Below are 24,028 nucleotides of genomic sequence, written 5' to 3' on the forward strand. Positions count from 1 at the left end.
AAAATATTGGAAACTCCTGATACACTCTAATATAGCTTTCCTGGGTAAATGGGTTAAGATTTTTTTTTATTGGATCAGTAGTTAATGAGATTAGCGCGTTCAAACAAACAAACTCTTCAGGTTTATAATATTAGTATAGATGTGCCGCCCGTCCGTCCCGTCCTTCGTTTCACAGTCCTTTACACTGCGAAATGTTGGAAATCGTTTCACAGACAGTGAAGTTAATCATAAATCATAAAAAATCACATCTGAACATAAAATATATATTTTTATCTCCTTCGTTTTGGAAGTCGGTTAAAAACAATAGCATATGACAAGTTAATCAACTTCCATCCCTCAGTCATCAAAAATTGATGTTTCCGATGATCAAACTCAATTCATTTTGTCTCTAATTACCAATAACTATTTACCTATTAATACACAATTTAGTTTACCTAATAAATCGTGGGTAACACCGCGGGGCACGGCTAGTTAATAATATTTCCCTGCTGCTATATCATTGCAGCAACAGTGTACGGTATCTTAACTTACAATTTTTTACATTTAAGAGCCTGCTGCCAAAAATATCAAATCACGCTAGCCCCGCCTACACAACCCGCTATCCTCCAATCGTGATAATATAATGATTCCATGAGTCGTGCCCGCGAGGATTGTACTTTGCGCTGCAGCTTATAGTGAACAATATCGCTTAAAAATGGTTCCCGCATTATAGTACGAAAGTAAAGGTCGTAAGTCCCAAAACTGTTTTTGATGATTACTTAAAAATTAAATACAATATTTATATTTCCTTTTGGCCATTATTTTATAAAGTGTGTGATTGTAGTAGTGCAAGTTATTTTAATGTTAGTAACTGTAAATGTAAAATGTAACAGATATTTGTTGAAAAGCCCAGACAGATTCATAATTTCGAAAAATATAACACGGAAAACACGATTCACTTATTTTGACTCGATGTCAAAATAAGTGAATCGTATTTTCCGTTAGGCAAATATCAGATAAATATATAATGATTAAATAAATGTCAATTTCATTTAGGTCAATCGTCTTCCGGGATCGTAATACTTATTAGAAAACACAGCAAAATTTGGCAGCCCGCTCATAAGAGGTTGTAAGGTAACCAAAACTAATATTTCGATAGTATTATAATAGTGCCATTGAAATAAATAAATCAAAAATGTTTGGAGAGAAAATCATAGACACTTAATTCCTAAGGGTCAAGTAACCTCGATCATAACAGCTAACGGAGACGAACATAATCTCGTATTTATAGATCTCTAGCTGATCTGGTGAACATTGTTTACATCGACAATGTAGAGAGTATTAGTCGCGAGTTCCCAGTCGTCGGTCGCCTGTCGCCGGTCGTGAGTCGCGGCTATTTCAGTCCGGGTCGTAAACTCTCAGAATGCCCTCCCTAATCTACGAGAGCTTTTACGGTCGCCACTCGGTGTTACTGCCTCGTGTTGTGTCATCGCTGGCTGGTCGAGTTGGTAAACGGGACTATTATTATCTGACATCTTATAGCCGAACCGTCTTTACAAAGTTTTGGGTCTCGTACACAAAATTTTGTAGCGATACATTTTTTACGTACGACCGTGCCGTGACTCGTGCTATAAGTTTTGACTATAGAATTCTCAGCAAGTAGGTACAAACATTATGTTTCTTTTGTTTTACGCAAATAAACCAAAACTAATAAATTTAATATTTTATAACGCGCACGCAGAAATTGATGTGGTGCCTGTTTTACAGATTTATTAGAACATAATAATATGTAACATGCGCGAGCTGTTATTAAATAATAATCTTAATAAATACGTATAATAATAATATATTCAGTAAAACGTTATTCTTGATATACGAATCTCTAAAAATGAACAATAAAGTAGCAACGAGAGCTCGTTAATTAAAACGAGATTTCACTTCAGTTCACTACAATATTATGTTGAATTTCAATATTTTTTTCCTAAGGTTGATAGAGGCTGATAATATGTCCTATATTTTTATTATTTTCATTAGATAATAAAAATATAGGAGATACTCTGTTTTTGGGTGCGATGGCAGTTTTGAGGGTAAGAGGGAAGGAGGCATAACAATGATAACATTTAGAAGACTTAAGAATATTATTACATATTTGTATGTCAGTACTCAGTATGACATGATAATAATTAGAATATACGAAATATTGTTTCTTCTTTTGATGATTTTGCTAAAATTTGGTATCGACATATTTAGAGTCGCAGGAAAGGATAAAGGATAAAGGACTTCGTATCCCAAAAAATTACGGTTCCCGCACGGCAAACCAATTTTGGCGCAAGCCGCAATGGAGTCGCGGGCACCGTATTCTAGTATAATATAATATTATATACGGAACCAGATTTATTACTCTATGACGGAACTAAATAACGTCACCTTATTAATAAGCTATCAATGAGCGAACAACAGCGATAAGTTTCACCCCATTACCCCCAACTTCGGCGATCAACTCAACACTTTCCAACTTCCGTAGTTGGGTGTTTCCGCCGCGTCAGCAGTAGCGGGTAGTTGGCTAGTCGTGTTACGGGCTACGGGTATTTCGGGTAGGTCGGACGAGTCAGCCCGTCGTATTGCATCCTCAGGTTTGGTGATGCTAGTTATAATCTATCTTAATTGAAACACTGTTGAGATATTTTTATTTTGAAGAAAGATAATTGAAATGAAAATATTTTAAGTCCAATTTGGTTATAAAAACTTTTTTAAAATAGTTAACTTGATTCCTACGACCGCACTGGTTCAGGAACTCACCCGGCTGAAAGAGCCGGTATTAGAAATGGGGCGACTTTTTAAGCAAAGAAGTGGAACATTTTTCTTTAATAAGCAGACTAGACTCTATCCGCTATAGATTCCCTCTTAAAAACAATCTGTATTATAGTAATTTCAGAGGCCTATTAAACACTTTTGAAGAGAATTTAAATAAATAGTTATATATTATTATGACCTTATTTATTTACCTATTTATTTTATTTAATAATTTATGTACACATAATCGTTAACAGAGAAAACTTCTATCGCTTAAGACAATATATTTTTATATTTAGCGAAAGTAAATTAGTTTTAATAATAGTCACTTTCTCACAGCAAAAGCGGGAAGATACCGTCGCTATTCGCAATATCTAAACCACATTAAGGTGTACAACTGTGTATACTTGTACAGTACTTATACGAGTATACAATAAGGTCAGATGTACTACCATGTTATAACAGGTGCTGGAAGCCTCGCCCCAACGTCTACGGACCGCGATGATAGACTAGACTCTAGTCTATCATCGCGGTCCATAGTATATTATGCTCAGGGAGTATAAAATATTTCGTAATTCTCATACATATTAATATAATCGGCCATGCATGAACATTGTACAACAATTTGTTTTCTGTTAGATCTTTAACTAGCCTTTAACATGAGAGAGTAACCCAGGGGCCCCTCCTAAATCCGGCACTGTGTATAGTGTACACGTTGCAGGATAAGATTAGCTGCACTTTATGAGCCGCATAACAATTATACCGCATTAAGAAGTAGGTTGCCGCATTGCCGGGAGTGGGACTCGCCGACTACAAACTTCCGAATATTCCGAATGCCACAGCCCACAACTTACTACGTCTTGTTTGTGTCGCGACTCGCGGCCGTTGACTTGGACTTTACTGAAGGAAAGACAGGCCGTGTTCATAAGTTGAGAGGCCGCGAGGCTCGTGAGAAATGACAAGATAAAGCGAGGTATATGGGTAAACTCATATCGAAACGAGACGAGACATGACGTTGATGCAAAATTGAAGCGTCGCGTCGTCTCGCTATGAGATATTTCAATTTTGAATTGCGTTTATGAATATCATTACTTACAGAATATGCAGTAGTAATGCAACTTTTTCTAATTATGTCATATGAACGCCATCGCATCGCTTTGTTAAAGCTTTAAGATATTACGAATATTTCAGAAAAGCAGACATTGTGACACAAGTGAGTTGCATTAGGAAATTTTATTGCAAAATGTTCCTAAGGGCTCATCTTTGTCTTCGTAATGAATGGGCGCGCCGCGGCATTTTTATGCGGTGTCGCGCGCCAAGCAGTTAAAGATAATTTCAGAATTAAAATGAGAAGCTACTTCCTGGTGTGATATGTTACGTCATGATGATTTCATCATCATGACGTTATAAACATGCAAATTGTATCTGTCTGTCTATTTGTCTCCCAACTTTTCCGGCTTAAACAATTGCACCCATATTGATGAAATCAGCTGGTATTGAAATATTTTAAGTCCCCGAAGGATATAGAAAATGTTTATCCCGAAAAAATTGTTAATTCTGTGCTACAAACTGTCAAACGTACGTGTACGTATTGGGAATACGCTTGAGAGAGTCAGAGCAAGATCTTCCAACCGAGCGAGGAGTTGCCATTTCAGAAGTCATGGTGACAACATATTTCAGAGACTCAAAATTTTAATTATAACCAAACCTCATGTTCTCATTACAACCGGTCCAGTCGTTTCGGAGGATTTTCGCAGGATCGTCGTACTTATATCAGGTGACAGCAGGTATCCAACGAAGGATTCGAAACTACGAGTACGACCTCCAACTCAAGAGCCTTACTTTAACCCACTGGAGCACGCTGACGATATGAGTATTTCGCCCCTGTCCCAGTGGACTCCGTGAGTCCTCGTTACGTATGGCTGAGGGGAGATGCCCCTCACACATGTCACAGAACCCTAACCCTTATGCCGACCACGTAGAGGTCACTCTCATCTCCGAGGTACACTCCCTTCAGTATTAAGCCGAATGTCTCGTTTAGCTGCACTCGGGGCGATTTTACGAGCGCATGAGCATTAAATATATCGTCCGTGATCAAATGTTAATATGCAGGGAGAGTACTTTTATGGGAGTACAGTCCCCTAATAAAAAATATTTAATGTCGTTATACTAATAGTGTCCGTACGTAAGTAATCCGACGTAGTCCTTATAATTACAAATTGTAATTATTACAATACTAGCCAGTGGCTCCACTCCCAGGTATCCCGGCATCTACTGGGCATACTAAATCTAATCTTCTATTGAACTCTCCACTCCCGCTGCCGCTTCCGCTTCTGCTCCCGCTTCCGCCCCCGCCCCTCAATCACAGCATTGTAGTTTTATAACATCGAGACTTAATCGAATCCATATTGAGACTGTATTATTTTATTTATATTAAGCAGATAAGTAGAATCGGCCTACAGGGTGAAATCTCACAATAGACCATCAATAACCCGACAGGAACAAAGGAGGTTCAATATTAATTACTGATCAATTGCTGCTCCCCGCCCGGGCGTCTATCGCGTGTGGATTGATCGGTGATGTGAGGGACAGACAATGGCAGTGATCATACGATACCTGGACTAATATTGTGTGCAAATTGAAAGTTTATTTATCTTTATCATACTCAATATTATACTAAATTATAAATTCGAAAATGTGTCTGTACTCTCTACGTCTGCACTCTGTATGTCACAGACGTACGGAAGAGGTAACCCTCTTCCCGCTTAAACCGCTGAACCGATTTTGATATTCGGTATGAAGATACTTAGCCCCGGGAAAGGACATAGGATAGTTTTCATACCAGAAAAATATACAGTACCCGTTCGATGAACTAATTTTGGTGTAACGGAGTTTTTTTGCTCAATTAGTTCAATATAAATTAGTTACAAAACAATAATAAGCCTTTTATAAGAAAACATAATATAGAGTATTTACAAAACGGCTACAAATAACAATGTAAAGAACACTACTCGTTGAATTTTTATTGAGCACAAACTCAGTATTGTAGTTTGTATGGAATATGGCTCTCAAACGCGAACTTATAACATAAACAAGCAACAGGCGATAATAGGAACGCTCGCCCGAATGAGTTCCACGAACAATACAATTCGTTTTCAATTGAGTTGAAGACCGCGGGGTACCGGTAATACCGGGGTTGTCACGGGTTCCTCGCGGGACAGAACGGGACAGCGCGGGACATAGTGTAATTAGCACGCAGCGGGACGGGATGGCCGTCACGTCATTACGGCGTGTCCCCGACAAATATAAACAAAGAGAATGCGCTCGAATACTCTAGAACTGTCCTTTCGTTGGACTGTTCAGTTCCAGTTAATTTCTTTATATTTTGGTTCCCAGGTTATTGATTTCAAAGTGATAATATAAACTTTAATAAGTAACAGTTATAATATCAGTTAGTTTTATAATATTATGCAATTCTAGCCCTGAGATCTATTGTAAATTCATTTACAACTGTAACTTTCAAATACAATTATTTACAAAAAATCAGCCAAGTGTGAGCCGGACTCGCCCACGAAGGGTTACGTACCGTTATAGATCGAAGTAGGTAAAAATAGTGTTTTTTGTATGGGAGCTCCCCTTAAATACTTTTTTTTTATTTTGTTTTTAGTCTTTTTTGTTATAGCGGCAACAGATATTATGTAACACAATCTGTGATTTGGATCCGGGGCATTTTGGTATAAGTCTCAACAAAGATAAAATATATACCATTAGATAGCTCTCTCTCTCACAGTGAGTAGGTAAAAAAGTTATATGGCGCCCAGCCCCTAGCAACTGTAGTTTTTGAAATAATGTACAGTCAACGTACAAGGCCGGCGTTACCGACGTAATTTTTGTCGTCTATGTGGTAAGATTTATTTGCGCTTAGAAAGGTTACGGATGTCTTGTCTTAGACAGTACACCTTAGATTTACGCTCACAGTAGTAGTTTAACCCCGCCCTCATACTGCTCATCCTTGGACGGCAGAGCAGGTAACGATGACAAAACAGAAAATATAAATAGAAGATAAGTGTAGACATAAGACTGTATAAGTGTTACATAAATTGTCAAATTGTCAAAAATCAGGGACAAGAGCATTATATAAAAAAAAAAAAAACGTTTGATGTGTAGGGGATAGGGGAGTATCATTTAAGGGTTACTTGTTGACTACGGAACATACATTTCATGCTGATGTTATCAACATGAAATGTATGAGCGCTGATGTCACTTTTAACATGGCTTTACTCAAAAAGTACAACGAATCTTGACAAGCGCCCTATTGGTCATTAACGTACATGGGTATACCTTCCTAAAAATACACAATTCATTCCTGTTGAGCCCTATACCAGAGCCCATACATTTTTGCCCATCATCATTTCAGAAGTCTAGCTATAGCGGTTCTTGAGGTACAGTCTGGAGACAGACAGACAGACGGACAGATGAACAGACAGACGGACGGATATCGAAGTCTCAGTAATAGGGTCCCGTTTTTACCCTTGGGGTACGGAACCCTAAAAATCATAAACGAAGTAACGTTTTCAAATGAACTCACTGTAATAAAGTCCATAATTCGAAGGTTTTAAATTTTAATTCCCTTGTTTCGTAAAGTAGTTATGTAAGTATTTAGGGGTGTGCTCGGCCGTGATGTAATCCCGGGATCTCGGCATTAACGTGTCCCGCGGGATCGGACTAGTTGAAGTTATCACCGACTTGTATTACTGTTGTTGTTTTTAAATTGTGTACGACTTTAATCGACTAAAAATGAGGTGTTATTATATATTCGAATGTCTGCGGTGTATGTGTGTGTGTGTATTTGTTCGTGGCACAGCAACATCCAAACGAGTGGACTGATTTAGATCTAGTTTTTTAGCTTTTCATTAGAAGATCTTTGTTTTCCAAGCGCAAACCTTCGTGATGATGTGATCACAAGGAAGGAACATTCGCGAGTCTCTAACTCACTACAGAGACACACAACTTAGTACAGGGCTTCCCAAACTGTGCGTCGCGAGTCGTGACATTGTCCCAAGGGCGTCGCATGTCGACACAAACAAATCGAGTGAGCGCCGCGCCGCGCCGCGCGCATTATGTGATTCATACATCCCGGGCAGTATCCCCGCTTTCAGAAGCTATGCTCAGAAAAGCAAGCGCATCCTTCACATTAGCCAGCCTTGCTGGCTTTAATATCTTTCAGAAATATCTTTTTTGAATTTTTATGCCTATGTTTTGATTTGGTCATTATTTCCTCATAAAAATAAATATGTCCACATAGCGTTTTTATGATAACCTATCATGTAGGCTGGTTCTAAAATTGGAAAGTATTTTTGGTGGACTGAGTTCAGGCAGGCCTGTCCCACTCGCGCCTTAAGGTATCGAACTGTAAGTACCCCTTTAAAGGGGCAGATCACAAGGGACTCACAAGCGAGCGGTGACGCGCGCGCAAGATTTTTTCGTCGCATATATCTACGTACTGATTTAACCGCTGTGACATAATCGTTATTAATCTGATAAATATGAACAATTGAAAAAAGTCAAAGAAATATTTCAATAAAGTAATTTAAGACTTTAAAATACAAAAAAAGATAAAAAAATACACAAACATAGCAAATAAACCAATTTGTTACAAACAAACCGCATACTACACATAAATAAACACAAGTTACTATGTTTAAGTTGTAAAAAAAAATCCAGACCAGTTTGCTATTAGTAGCTATTGCAATTAAAATAAGATTATTTTATTTTCTAAAAGGTGACAATCTTGATTTCGTCAGAAAGGGTACCTCTTACGCGATAGAAAGAGAGCGCACATGTAGGCAAATATAATTGTAGGCACCTAGCACTGCGCGGTTGGAATTTGAACTTTATAATATCGCAGCAAGAGTTGTTATTTTTTTAAACGGGTTTCACGAGTTGGACTTCTGTTGGTACTACTAATATACGAGTATATTCTGTGGTTCAGGGGCATCGTCAAGAAATGGCAAAGCGTCACAGTACAAATAAGTTTGAGAAGTCCTGACTTAGTACTTCAGTTATTTCACTCCTGACATGACATTTATGTCCATGACATAAGGATCGCTCACATATAAATTCAGGGGTAAATTAATTGTGTACAGCCGGCGCGTCGAGACCTCTAGTCCTCATTGTAGAGTACTAGCTCGTTACGGGACGAGTGTCACACACACATAAACATGCACACATACACTAACAAGCTACATAGTACACAAATACACACACACCACAGCAATTGTAGCAATTACAGCGGAATTTGTGCGTCATCGTAGAGTTCATTCAAGGGTAATAGATGCATGGTCGAGGAAATTTGATGTTTAGCACTTTTATAGGCAAACTAGACTAGAGAGTTTTCGTTTTTATTTTCGTGTTTTCAGTGGGGCATATCGAATATACATCGAATATACAAAGAAAGCCGTTTACATGGTATGTTCTTTCGACAATGAAAGGACAAATGCGGAAACAGGAGTAAACTAACATAGTTATCTAAGAGCGATAACTCAGTCCAGCAACATCACCTCGAGTCCAGACAGACAAGCTAAAGCTGTCTCAGGTCTCACAAACTCGGTAATAAATCAAACGGACGAAGTAAAAAGATTTAGAAGTTCCAAATATTGTCAATGGGTTTCTCGGCTAGGGTTTTTTTTTTTGCACAAAACAATGATATAAGTTTTAATTGTGTCTTTTAATGTGTAAGGATTACTTCGTTCTTTTCTTTGTTCTTTGTTTGGTCTAGTTCTTTTCTCACTTACGGTTAAGTTAGGGTTAGTTAGGCAATTGTGAAATGTCATTTCACATTTGCCATATCAAAACGTAAGAAATCGGGACGCCGCTCCACGCCGGACGGTAAAATTCCGTGTAGTGCACAAACACCCCTAAAATAGGATTCAGGTACAGATTTAAAAATGACACATCACACAATATAACAGCTACAACAAACTCTTTAATAAATAAAAGTTAAGTAAGTAATCAATAATTATTATTTTTAAGTGTGGCCGTAAGACATGTAATACACCTAGAATTGGACCCAATCCCGAAATTAGTAATGGTGTCCTTTATTGACTGACTAATGATAGAGGCTATAAATAATGACTTGCTTTATAGGGCTGTTTCCCTGCCCCTATCGATTTGAGGAGTGGATTGATATTGAACAAACGAACGTTTCGGCACAGATTACTTAGTTACTACGTTTCAGTAACCCAATTCCAAATAATTCTAAACGGCACGCGACGCACCTATTGTGGGTCGTTTCTCGAATTGAAACCCAATATAAAGTATATAATTGCTACTACTATTAACACAAAAAAGGAACTCGGTAAATATATTTTTTAATCAGATAAGAAATCCAAATAAAACTATAAACTTCGCAACAACACATCGAACGTATCCGGGCGCCGGATACGAGCTAAAAACGGCACAATAAACATCTCTGTTTCCTGTGTTGTATTAAATTCTTTTATAATATTTCCGCAGTAAGCCACGATCAACTGGTGGTAAAAATGGAAACAAAAGAGCGTCCGGTATCGTCAGACCGATCGCGCGATCGTCCGACAACAAACACGACCGTCACTCCGCCCGCCGCCGCCCGCTTCCGATCGCTGAAAATTCCGGACCAGACGCCGACGCCTCGCTTTTATCGTCCTTCAATGAAACCTGTGAGTTGTGACGTCATAGATCGTAGAGGTAAAAGAGCAGCGAGAAGTTTCTGTCGTTTTGTCCGTTCTGAGTCTCAGTCTGTTTTGAGGGCGGTTTTATTCCTACGTAGACAAAACCGTTCCTATGATGTTCACAGTTCACACTTATCGTGTAGCGTGCAGCTGGAACCATGCACCAAGTATAATACTATTTGTAAACAAAGTCTATTTTTACAAATCGAGTCATGACTTTGGTAAAAGACCTCTTATTACATAAGTTCTACCAACTTTAACGATAGTGAGATTTCAAGTTGTATTTACAATGCATCCGGACCCCAAACGGACTCCTCAATTAAATTTAATTGGCGTTCTATTTCAAATCATATATTTCAAAATCCAAATTCACTTATTCAAATGAAGAATTCGAAGCGGACTATAATCAAGCGAGTGTGTCGTATGACGTCACGTGCCGGCACATCCGGGCGCGGGCGGAGCCGGATGTGGAATCACCGGGCGGGGGATGGCACGTACGGTAACTAGCCGGATACTCCTCAAAGGCTGGACATTGTCATGCAGAAGAGCCTTTGCAGATTGCGGCGTGCATCTCGAGTCTCGACTTCTCAAAGCGAAATCAAGGCAGTCGCTTGACTCGCTGGTCAGCAGATATTATTAAATAACTAGCCTCTTGACAATATAGGACACTAGAACTCACTGTATAGACATGAGCCTATTCCTTAAATTCCTCCCACTTTCAAATATCCCGCCAACCGCGCGTATCGCCTCCCGCCAATCACTGCGCGCGAGCAAGAAAAAATATATATGGCCGCCTGAAAGATATCGCGTGTGCGCGTCTGTGATCTAAAAATCTAGAACTAAAAAATTAACAGTCTAACGAGACTGTTAATTTTTTAGCGCGCGCAATTATTGAGCGCAATTCAGTCAGCAAACCTCTAACGAGAGGTTTGCTGACTGAATTGCGCTCAATCTACCGTGGTGAATTTGTGGTGCTATAGTTTCACACCCACCAAGGTGTCTTCGAAGGGTTTTCCTTTGCCGGCCGGCGACCAGGCGGCGACGAGTTCAAGAGAATCTTCCTCCAGTCCAAACCTTTCCAGGTGAGTGTTTATGCTTTTCTACTGCTGGGAATTCACTAGGTATTGAAGCACAAGCTTCAGGGAAATGCAGCTGCCTCTCCAGCGAGAATCATACACTCACAATTGCATAAAGGGCCCTGTTTAATGCTCTCAGTGAGTCACTTGGCAATACAGCAGTCAGCAGCATACGACGCGAGAGTTAATAAATTGAGTTTCATTAGTCGGTCGTGAGGTAGAGTGAAATTAACCATAAATTTTCGCAGTCCTGAGAGCCGCTTTCGGAAACCCCAGCGGAAAATCCGGACACCCCAAAAGGCTATCCCAAATATATTAAAGGTTATCACTTGCGTTCTTTCAAATCAAAACATAACGAACGGAATCAATCACGATTCCCGATACATGAAACGATATTTTGAACGGGTTTGTTGAAGCGCGAGTCGGTCTAGTCGGGGCTCGGGCACAAAGCTCGTACTTCCGATGATTATTTCAAACCGACGGATGATCATTGCCTATCTCCGGGCGAGTCGTCCCAACCCTCTCGTCCCACTAGTCCCACTAGTCCCACTCGCCCACTCGCCCCACCCCCGGGCCTCGGCTCGGCCCAAACGACTTCATTAGGGCGATACAGAAGCCACTCGATATCGGAAAATGTAACAAACTGAGACGTTTGTTTTTATTAACCGATTCGACGCGAAACATCTGCTTTTGTTATCGAATTCGCAAAAGAAATGCAAAGCAGCTCCGTTATTCAATTACGATCAAAATCGAATTCTCGCTCGGTTTGTAGCGAGCACAGAACGAGCGGAGAAATTGCCTGATGTGAAATAGTAGTAAACGGTAATTTTTATACGCCGAATATGGAATATGTTAGGACAGAATAATATTACGAGGGTGGAAGTTACTTTAAGAATATTTAACCTGTAGCACAGTAACTTAGGCTTACAACGTACAATTTGTCTTTTGCATTGAAAAGGGAACCCCTACAAACTGTGGCCAACAGTAAAATCTTCAATATAATATATTAAGAAATTTAAAAAAAACCCCGCCAAACAACTTTAAAAAGTAATGAAATAATATATTTTACTGACTTTAAGTTTAAATAATTCCTAAGTGTAAAGTGATATTTTAGTCCATAATTGTTGTTACGGTGTGTCGGGGGACCGCCAACAGTGTCTTTTGCATTTTGTATTGCCATGTCACTGATTGTCTCGATTCGGTTCGCTGTGAACTGACCCTTAAACTATAATGTTATGTGAAATCAAACATCTAAATTAGCGGTCCCCCGACACACCTTGACAACAATTATGGACTAAAATATCACTTTACACTTAGGAATTATTTAAACTTAAAGCCAGTAAAATATATTATTTCATTACTTTTTTAAATTGTTTGGCGGGGGTTTTTTTTAAATTTCTTAATTTAATTTTATTTCATGCTTTTTAAACTTACGTTGGTTATAGTGCAGAATAATTCCTATTAACAGGATCATAATAATTATTATATCCCAATGAATACCATCCACGAATGTCCTTTTGGATGAGGCCGTCAATATGAGTCCAAACATGAAACCTCCACTTTGGGTTCATATGGAGCTCGGCTCCTATAGAATCCAGGTGATGCTGTAGCAGCAGCATGCAAAAATTTATTGGTTATCTACGTTTTACTAGTTGTCGCAATTCAAATGAGCCCAAACACGAAACCGTTGCTCTAAGTTGGTGAGGAGTTTGGTATCCTATTGATTACCCTTCAGGAACTGGTTCCTGAAGGGCCGATTAGCAACAAAAAATCGCGGTTCATCTGGATGAACCGCGATTTTTCAGCACGGAGCAGGCTGATGATGATGAACTATAGCTAAGAACACTCTCAATGAAGTCAGCTTTCAAACAAAAAAAACTAGATCAAAATCGGTCCACCCGTTTGGATGCTACGATGCCACAGACAGACAGACAGACAGACAGACAGACAGACAGACAGACAGACAGACAGACCGACAGACAGACACGTCAAACTTATAACACCCCTCTTTTTTTGTCGGGGGTTAAAAATGAAGCAAGCCGGAGGCGGCGCTAGCGTGGCGCGGGGGCGCGATATTGAAATATTCATCGCAGGTTTGTTTGAGTTCGCCTGCAAAACTCCGAACGACAAATTTTTAATTTAACGTTATGTATTTTGCCATTTCGTTGACTTGCTGCTATTTCTTTTTAACTTAGAACTTTTTCTGCGCTCGTACAGTTTGGTTATTTCGTGGTTTATGCTCATAGGGAACGTGGATGAACTATAGGTTGCGCTTGCCTCGGAAGACCATAATATTATTTAGCTGAGAATGTAGTTTTAACTATGATCTACTTTGTCCTTTAAAAATCGGCAACGGCCGCAAGTATTTAAGGTTAAGGTTAAGAGAGAATGTAAGAGTAGAAGAACTATCTACTACGTCTTATCCCTTGAAAACCGCGCATCTTAAGTATTTTTATTTCCTCTCTTTGAACTCCGAGCGATACTCAGTCTTCTTGGTTTTTATGTACGTTCTCTCTAGAGTACGTATTTGTCATACTGGCGAATGGCGATGATTATAGTTGTTGACTATTATCCGGACATTTCAGGTGGCTACATTGCATATTAATTACGGTTGTGTTTGTTCAAAATTAATGTGTGACGTTAATTAACGAATTACGTTATGATGTCAGAATAATTACGGTATGTAAATGCTTTTGTAATTTTTCACGAGCCTGGGAGGTTTCCCGGTAAATAACTCTCTTTGCCGGTAATCTCTCTCGAGTACAGTGTATATTCATAATATACCGTTCTGGAGGGAGTATATTATACAGGGGGTATCAAAACAGAGTGATAACACTTTAGGGTGTGTAAGTATTGGTTGAGTTGCGTAAGTTTCTATAGTAACCGCAACTCTGCCTTAGGGCTATTTCACACCGGAATGGCAGCGGCGAGGCGAACACTTTCAGCGTCATATGATTTTAAACTTTATCTTCATTATTATAGTCGCCTCGCCGCTGCCATTCCGGTGTGAATCGGCCCTTAAGCGATGAATGGAGCACCATGGGGTTTTAGTGGGTAGGCTACTCAGGAGTCCCACATACCCCAGCCGATATCCCCAATTTTGCAGGGGATGCATAAGTATTCGTTATATATTATAGAGTTCACTGTGATGGTAGCAGCGCTGAAAGAGCTCTTCTGATTTCTTTATTGTGTTTGCTCCAACGTCATGAGTTCTACAATCTATGTAATATATTGTATAAGGGACACCTAGACACCCTATTAACTATTATTACTTTACATACATTTACTTTAGGAAGTATCTAAGTATATTTCCTGTATCGTGAATCGTGTCTGGGGGGAGGGGGGGGGGGGGGGGGTGTCAGGTGTGGGCTCCAGGGAGCATTAGCGACGTGCTACGTGTCAATATCACAACACAGCGTCAGATTACACTGCTATCAGTGCTATTCCATTATTTATAAGTTATAACTTACAAAATATAAATACCTAATTTTAATTTGAACTGCCACAGAATATATATTAGTGTATGTAGCCACCATCAGTAGAAAGTAACAAAATACTTTGATCTCACGCACCCAAACCACTTACGTATAATATAATCTTAACACACCATTAACATTTCTTGAGGGCTACGAATAATAAAAACTAAGGAAAAGTAACTCCGTCAAAAAACATGCTCCACAAAACTTGTCAAAAAAGTGTACCATAGGTCACAGAATATAATATATAGTCCAATCAAATTACGAAATAAATAAACATGAACAAACACAGTTTGGGCATTTTAAGGATCGATAGGGGGGTGTATTCTGAGCATAAATTCCAATTTGAGCGGTTCTACTGAGGTCAGCTCAAGGTCATTTCGATGGAAATGCGTTTAATTCGATATCTCGAGAATGATCAGTGTTACGCAAAAGATTGTAGAGACCTTTTCTCTTCCAAATTAAATTTACTAACTTTTTTTATGTGAAACTTATTTTAACATGAACATTTTTCAACTTATTACTCCCGAAAGGCAAACATTTTACTTTTTAGGATTCCGTACCCAAAGAGTAAAAACGGGACCCTATTACTGAGACTTCGATTTCTGTCCGTCTGTCTGTCTATCTGTCTGTCTATCTGTCTTTCCGTCTGTCTGTCCGTCTGTCTGTCAGTCTCCAGGCTGTAACTCAAGAAGCGCTATAGCTAGACTTCTGAAATTTTCACAAATTATGTACTTCTGGTGCCGCTATAATAAAAAATACTAAAAACAAAATATAATTAATATTTATGGGGGGCTCCCTTCAAGAAACGTTATATTTTTGGTCTTTTTGGCTCGTAATCCATAATGGCAACATATAGACACTTGAAATTTTCAAAATATCCTCAATTATATGCGTACTTTAATATTCAATAATACAATTAAAATAAAATAAATAATTTAGGCGGGCGCCTTTATTTCCTTATTTCCACCATTTTTTCCTTATTTTCTATAATGGTACGGAACCCTTCGTGCGCGAGTCCGACTCACACTTAGCCGATTTTTTTTAATAGGAAAAAAAAAGTAAAATTTTTGCCTTGCAGGAGTAATAAGTTGAAAAATATTAATGTTAAAAAAAAGTTTCACATAAAAAAGTTAGTAAATTTAATTTGGAAGAGAAAAGGTTTCTACAATTTTTTGCCTAACACTGATCATTCTCGAGATATCGAATAATACGCGTTTCCATCGAAATGACCTTGAGCTGACCTATCCCCCTATCGATCCTTAAAATCCCCAAACTGTGTTCGTTCATGTTTATTTAACCCATTTTGAGCAGTAATTTTATTGGACTAATATTAGTAGTACTAACTTAGGTCTACGAATAATAAAAACTAAGGAATCCTAACTCCCATACTATTACCGTTTTAAATTTGGTTCCTTTCGATATGTCATGTAATGTCAGCCTATAGTACCGCTCGAGGCCACCTAAATATTGCAAATGTATTGAAATGTGTACCTAAGGTACACTTTTTTGACAAGTATTGTGGAGCATGTTTTTCGACGGAGTTACTTTTCCTTATTTTTTATTATTCGTAGCCTTAGGTACACATTTCTATATATTTGCAATATTTAGGTGACCTTGAGCGGTACTAGGCTGACGTTACATGACAGATCAAAAGGAACCAAATTTAAAACGTTAATTGTATGGGAGTTACGATTCCTTAGTTTTTATTATTCGTAGCTTGAGGGTATAAAAGATAGCCCGAAGGCTTGGCCGTCAGTCGTCACGAGCGAAAGTACTAACAAATAACGAGGAAAATTTTAGGCCGCTAAGTGGAATATCGGGTCGGGATAGTTTTTGGACGCAACTTCGCCGAACTGACCGACAACTTCCCTCTCCGGGGGCGGCACAAAGACCTCCCCCCTCCGCCCCCCGACCCCTTCTTGCCCGCCCTAGGCACAAGTATGCAAACTTCGCTTAGGCCGCCTCTACACTGGTTCCGCTTTTTGGGCAACAGGCCAACAGCTAGCATAGTATACATATCTAATATTAGAAATAATAATACAAGCTGTTCCGGCAAATGTTGTTTTGCCATATAGAGTATTTCGCCCATATTATTTTATTGAAGTGACTAAATAAGTATGGCACCATGGCAACGTCCATCGCTATGCCGTCGCACAAACAATGGTCGCCGTCAGTCTCGAGTTGTAATAATTTACTATTATTTATTTAACAAAATATGCACTTATCAATATAAAAAGTAGCCAGTAGCCGATTCTAAGACCTACTGAATATGCATAGTATAAAATTTGGTAAAAATCAGTAAAGCCGTTTCGAAGGAATACGGTAACTAACATTGTGACACAATAATTTTATATTATAAGATGAAAAAGTGTATCTATGTGTGTTATCACTGCACGCATAAACCGCTGAATCGATTTTGATGAAGTTTGGCAAGGCGATACTTCAGAAATTAATGCACTATGGCCTGGCAATAATGGCACACCTAAGAGCAAGAGGTCACCGACTCACCGGCCATCAAGGGGCCATTTATTTAAAAATGTTTATGAAGCTAATGTAGTATACTTCTTTTTTAAGACCAAAACACCGATACACCGATACAAAACATAGATAAATATTATAGTCTTTGTTTAGTTTTAGATTTTTTTCAAAACAAAAGATATTCCTGAAACTGAAGTGGTTACCCATCAAATTACGGCGCGAGGAGCACATTCTCACTCTCCTTTACAAAGTTCTGTATGGCCCTCGTGGACCAATTTATCTTAAGGAACACTTTAAATTTCTAGGTGCTAGTCATAATTTTTGCCTACGCTCTGATAAGGATAATATTTTGGAAACACCTCTTGCTCGATCTGGTTACTATTATAATTCCTTTACCGTTAAGGCCACAACTCTTTGGAACTCACTACCATCTGACATACGACACTCTGACTCGATTGGTATATTTAAATCTAAATTGCACAAATATCTTTTAGAAAAAGTATAGATTGTAACTTCTTAATTTAATATTCGTATTAATATTTTATGTATGTATCTAAGTATTTATTATAGTGAGTATATATCTATATAGTATTAATAATTATATATTTAGTAATATACGTATATACTTAAATTTTTCGTCCCTATTTCTGAAACAAATAACTATACTTCCGCTTACATTAAAGTTCTCCAGTTAACACAAAGGTTGTCTGGAAGAAATCGCTTTTAGCGATAAGACCGCCTTTGCCCACATATTTAAATAACTGTTTTAATTTGAGCTTGTGTTTTGTGTAATTTTTTGTATTTGTGAGCAATAAAGTGTTTTATTATTATTATTATTATTATTATATTCCAATTGGTGTAACGTACATAACGCAGGTTTAACAGTCGCTTGATGTTGCTGGATGTTGTTGAGAGAGTGTGTATGCACCCTTAGTAGGCTAGTTACTCGTCCCAGTTCGCCGCACGCCCGGGGCGAAGAAATTACGACTGAGCCAGCTAACCGCAGCTTCCTGCGTGGAATCCTCCCAACATTACCGGGGTTTTGTTTAACAATCTTATTATCAATTTCGGCAAAGTCGGCGCAAGAAACTCGCGCAAAAACCACGCGCGGGCACAAAACGGAAACCGTAAGGTACTAATTATGTATTCTGTGACGGAACGTTGTTTAATCATTTTTGTAGAGACCTTTGCGTAGGAAAATAGAACTGGGTTAAAAGTAATTATTGTCTTTAAATGTTATTATCGATAGTTAAATAGAAATCCTGTTGTACCTTTATACTATATTTAGAATGAGCATTAAGGACGCCCACATCGCGCTATTTTTACCTGAAATTTTCTTTTTCTGAAATCACTGCGTGCTCTTTCACTTGATCAGATTTGTTGAGCGCGACGACCCGGGCGCGGGGCGAGATATCAAAATAATATTCCAAGAATCCTTCTTAGAAGGAGGAAGGACGCTTGACTTCTCAGATACTTGACGTCTCTCGCGATTTTACGATTGTTGTCTAATACAACAACTACCTAATAGTAATGAAGACAGACAGGTTGAAATCATGGTTGAATGTTTGTTTACTATCTAGTGCTGCCTCTATTGTGAAAACATTGTATAGTCAGGACTATTCAAGGTGGCGGTCATTGACCGTTCTAGTCTAGGAGCTATGTGAAAAATACTCGCACTGCATTCTGTTAACTTCAGTAAAAAACGTAATACTTGTAGATTATTATATTTTCATCGGAAAACGCGCGTTATAGTTACCTCTTCGTTTGATAATCTCCAACTATTTATGAGTTTGAGGAGATATAATTCATACTGTGTTCACATTGTGTATGCAAAATACGATATCACCCTGACCAGAAACATCTGTCATTTCATTTTCAATCGCGGTTTGTTTAGAAAATGACAAGTTTTTTGACAGGAAGTCAATGACCGCTACAGACAAAAATCCTTTGAGAATAGTAATAATATATCCTACGTACCTATTCTGTAGGGAACAAAACTAAGGGATAATACTGTAGGGGGCGTACGTTTTCTTGTAAAGTAGACTTCGTGTAGAGAACTACAGTTTGAAAGTAGGAGCGCTGAAAAAGCTATTTTTTATTTTTGTATGGAAAAAAATTGGTCGTGACCGCTCTAGGTTGCTTGCCCATACAAAAATTTGGTCTTCCAGCACTACTTACACAGTAAACTATCTACTCCAGGGGTTCCCAAACTTATTTTGTCTACCACCCACTTTGAGAACAAATTATGTTTTAGCGCCCCCCTTGTTTCAATTTAAAGTGCATCCAGATAAAATAAATCACCCCCCAAGCCGCTACACAACGCCCCCATTTTTTTTTGGAACCGCACTACCCCCCTGTAGACCTTCAGAGCCCACAAAGGGGTTTGTGGGCTCTGAAGGTCTACAGGGGGGTAGTGCGGTTCCAAAAAAAAATGGGGGCGTTGTGTAGCGGCTTGGGGGGTGATTTATTTTATCTGGATATCGCTGTGTAAAGTGACTGACCCTAAAGTGTTATCACTTATCAGTTATCAGGTATCACATAGCTTTGTTACACCCTGTATAATATATTTCGGTGCCATAAGATACTCGTAGGTCTATATCATTATATTTTGTTTTAGTCGCCCTTTTGTGTATGAAAATTGTAAAACGACACGTGGAGGTTTCCTCCAAAAATAGAGTTCAAGCAAGAATATTATGTGAGCAGAATTCTGTTTAAATAATGGTCTAAAGGAATTTTTTCTCTCGAAGATCGTTTAATGAAGTAACCTGACGCCCCGCGCGACCTGACGTCTGACGGTAATCTGACGTGGGGCGACGTAAATCATCCCACAACGGTCATATTATTTTTATTACGCTCGCGCAAATGATTTATACGCGAAGACAAAATGATGTAAAGTTGGAACAAATTGGTCTTTTATGCGTGGAATGGCGACGAGAATATTTCATCTGTTGTAACTCGTATGTACTAAAAGTACTCTGAAGGTGGCTTTCTGATCCTCGCGGTGCGCGACCGTGATCGACATAAATTCAAATAAAATGCCAGTTTATTAACTAGGCTATAAACATTTTCTACCGACATAAGACATCGGTGTAGCCACCTATGACCCATGCCGCCGCAGATATTGTTTGTGTCTCAGCCGCTAGGAGCCAGTGGGATAATATTTACCTACCCGGAAAAGTGTATCTCTGCGGTTAACGAATTTCCCCGGTAATAATTCACATTTGATTAAGTACTGTTTAATTTTTATCACACTATTCAATTTCAATACAATAGGCAAAAAACAAACATTTTTTTAGAAAATTTACGAAATTGAATAATCTAAGACGAGTTCCCCTTCGCCAGACTTCCCGGAGTCTAATTACACAATGCTCAACAAGTCTAAGGAGTTGGAGTAGCGTCTAAGTGTGAAGGCACCGGCAGGGCGTCAGGGCGTCGTGATGTATGCGTAGACACAACCGCGGTGTACTTGGGGGCAACCGCGAAATAAGGGCTCCACTTGAGTACGCTTCTGTTACGGCAATACAAGTTACATTAGGTTTCTAATAATTGCTTCGGTCAAAAACGTCGCTCAAGGAAGTTCAAACTTCAAACGAAACAAAAGTTCACACTAGTGTGAAAGACCAAAATTAAAAAAAAGAAGAGAGTAACAAGTGCAAGACGTGTATAATATTTTTCTCTCTCTCGTAAGTCGTAGTATATTATGTCGCCGTTTTCCTGTACTATGTTAGATAGTCGGCGCCGGCGGCAAACACTTGACACCATACGATCAGTCTGTTTATTTCCCGGTTCCGTTAAAAAGGCACATCCATATTTTGTGGTGGTACGTTGACATGACGTGAAATTCTACGTCAACGTAACGTGAAAATACACGTCACGGTGTAGCAATGTCTTTTTTGTCTTAAATCTCTCTCTCCGTCTTTTTAACAATAGCAGAAGCAGAATACATATTGTGCGGTCCATATCTAGATAAGTAGTGAAGAATGTAGCAGTTTTACAAGGCATGGTGACGTACAATGTTGCTACATCGTGACGTGCATTTTTACGTTACATTAACGTAAATTTTCACGTCACGACAACGTACCGTGCCACGTTACCGCGCCGTTCCACGTTGAGGACGTTGGAACGTGGACATGTGGACAGGTACTCAATTCGAGGCTCTGAGCGTTTTCTCTTGCCCACAACTACCACACAGTTAGCACAGCCCAGATTGACAGTTTTGCCGGAAATGTCAGATGTCGCAGCAAAAACACAAACAGATATTAAAAGGACTGTGTGATTTCTTAGTATGTCACACATGTTTGGAGTGAAATCCACCTCCCCTTGTATTTTGCAAGACTGTTCCTAGCAAACGTATTTGCGTTAGACAGTGCAGCTGCCTGGAGCGATGTACCTACTTTGAATTGCAGCATAAAATATTGAATACATATTGACAGATGTATTTACTGTATAAGTAGCAACATTGGTAACTATGAGTGATATATTTACGATGTAAACTATTGACGAATTATACGAACCAACAGATAAATATTTGTACACAGTCAATAGCCGTATTATTGGACATGACACGCTTCAATACGCTATTTATTGTGATAGTATGTTATGGCTATAGTGATAATGTTACGACATGCGTCATGCGTGTAAGATAATATATCTTGAAATGAGACACGCGGACAAACAAAGCCGTTTTTGGCGCGAACGTGATGTTCTTGTAAACAATTTAACGCCTCAATTATTATGATTCACCAAGTGTAACATAATATTATCGCACATAGTTAAATTATTATCATCTGGCTTTTATTGTGTATTAGGTCTCTTATACAAATACAAATACAAATAATTTATTTTCCAGAAAAATACAATATTATACAACTTCAGATTAAGACAAATCCCCACACTAGGCATAGCCTGTCCTGTGAGGCCAGTAGGAACATTTTCGAGAAATTGTGAGAGTGTGTGTGTGTGTGTGTGTGTGTGTGTGTGTGTGTGTGTGTGTGTGTGTGTGTGTGTGTTTGTGTGTGTGTGTGTGTGTGTGTGTGCGTGTAACGTATTAAGATCTTATACAGTAACCTTTAGTATTGTGTGTGTGTGTGTGTGTGTGTGTGTGTGTGTGTGTAACGTATTAAGATCTTATACAGTAGAAAGGGCGCGAAGCGCTGGGCAAAGGAAGTTTTGACAGTGCTACTAGGTAATCTAAAATCTCTCTTTTTAATTAAGGTGACGTGTTGTGTAGATCCAAGTACTGATTTGTGGACAGCAAGTGCTACCTTCAATATGTATAGTTTACGAATGCTTAAAATCTGATAGTCGCGGTATATGGCAGTGGTGGAGTATCTACGACGTTTGTGTAGTAGACCTTGAGTATGACCCTCTGTGCTCTTTCAGCGGAGATTAGGGTGGTCGAGGATATACCTCCCCAAACAAGTATACAGTAGTTGATTATCGATTGGCACAATGCTAGATAAATCATTTTGAGCATACGAAAATCAACTGACTTACGGATGTTTTTTATTATTGGAATTATTTTCCTAATGCGAGAGCACAACAAACTAACGTGCTGCTTGAAAGACAGCTTTTCGTCTAAAATTATGCCTAGATATTTTATATCATGTGATCTTTGTATTTGAGGACAGTCGCAGCAGACAGGCTTCGCTGCTAGGCAAGAATTGTTATGCACCTTTAAGGTAGTTAAGGATGTTGAGTCTGAAGCAGATGTTTTATGGAAAAACATGAATTTTGTTTTAGTTGTGTTTAGAGTTAATAAGTTAGCATTTAGCCAGTTCGTGACAAGTGACATTCCACCTTCCGCCTCGCGACAAACTACTTTCTCTGATGGACCGTGAAAAATGAGAGCAGTGTCATCCGCGTAGGAGTAGACTTCACAAGACAAGGGCAGAAAGGCAATATCGTTCATATAAATCAGAAAGAGAGTCGGTCCAAGAATACTGCCCTGTGGAACGCCGTAGGAGATTGATCTAGCAGCACTCAGTTTGTCACCTATTTTAATGCACTGTTGTCGTTCCGTCAAGTAGCTGGTAAACCATTTTAAAACTATACCCCGAACACCATATGCTTCGAGTTTCTTTAATAGAATAGGTACGGAGACAGTGTCGAACGCCTTTGCTAGATCCAGAAACACGCCCAAGCATCGTTGACCTTTATCCAGGTAGACAATAACTTTATTTGTAAGAGCGGAGACAGCATCCTCTGTTGATTTTCCTTTTTGGAAACCGAATTTTCGGCTATTAATTATAGCATTTTTGTTAAGAAATGATACTAATCTACGGTGAATGTTGCGTTCAAGTAGTTTGGAAATGGTTCCCAATAGCGAGATAGGACGATAATTTGCAGGGTTATCCTTGGGGCCACCTTTGTGAATTGGAATCACAACGGAGGTTTTCCAAGTTTCTGGGAAAATTCCGGTTTCGAGACTCTTGTTAAAAATTGTTGTGATGGGATCTACTATAGTATCAGCGATAGATTTTAGTATTCTATTGTTAATGCCGTCCAGTCCAGG

At 38.9% G+C, this 24,028-nt stretch overlaps 1 long non-coding RNA gene across 1 annotated transcript; it reads left to right on the forward strand.

Annotated features, from left to right (window-relative positions):
• The first annotated feature begins 853 nt into the window (after positions 1–853).
• On the forward strand, positions 854–22,432 carry LOC121728759. The gene is made up of 3 exons (XR_006035864.1): positions 854–865; positions 10,548–10,550; positions 22,323–22,432. It is a non-coding gene; the product is annotated as an uncharacterized LOC121728759 (long non-coding RNA).
• Positions 22,433–24,028: the final 1,596 nt, after the last annotated feature.

This window comes from Aricia agestis, chromosome 7 (genome assembly GCF_905147365.1).
Source record: "Aricia agestis chromosome 7, ilAriAges1.1, whole genome shotgun sequence".
NCBI lineage: Eukaryota > Metazoa > Arthropoda > Insecta > Lepidoptera > Lycaenidae > Aricia > Aricia agestis.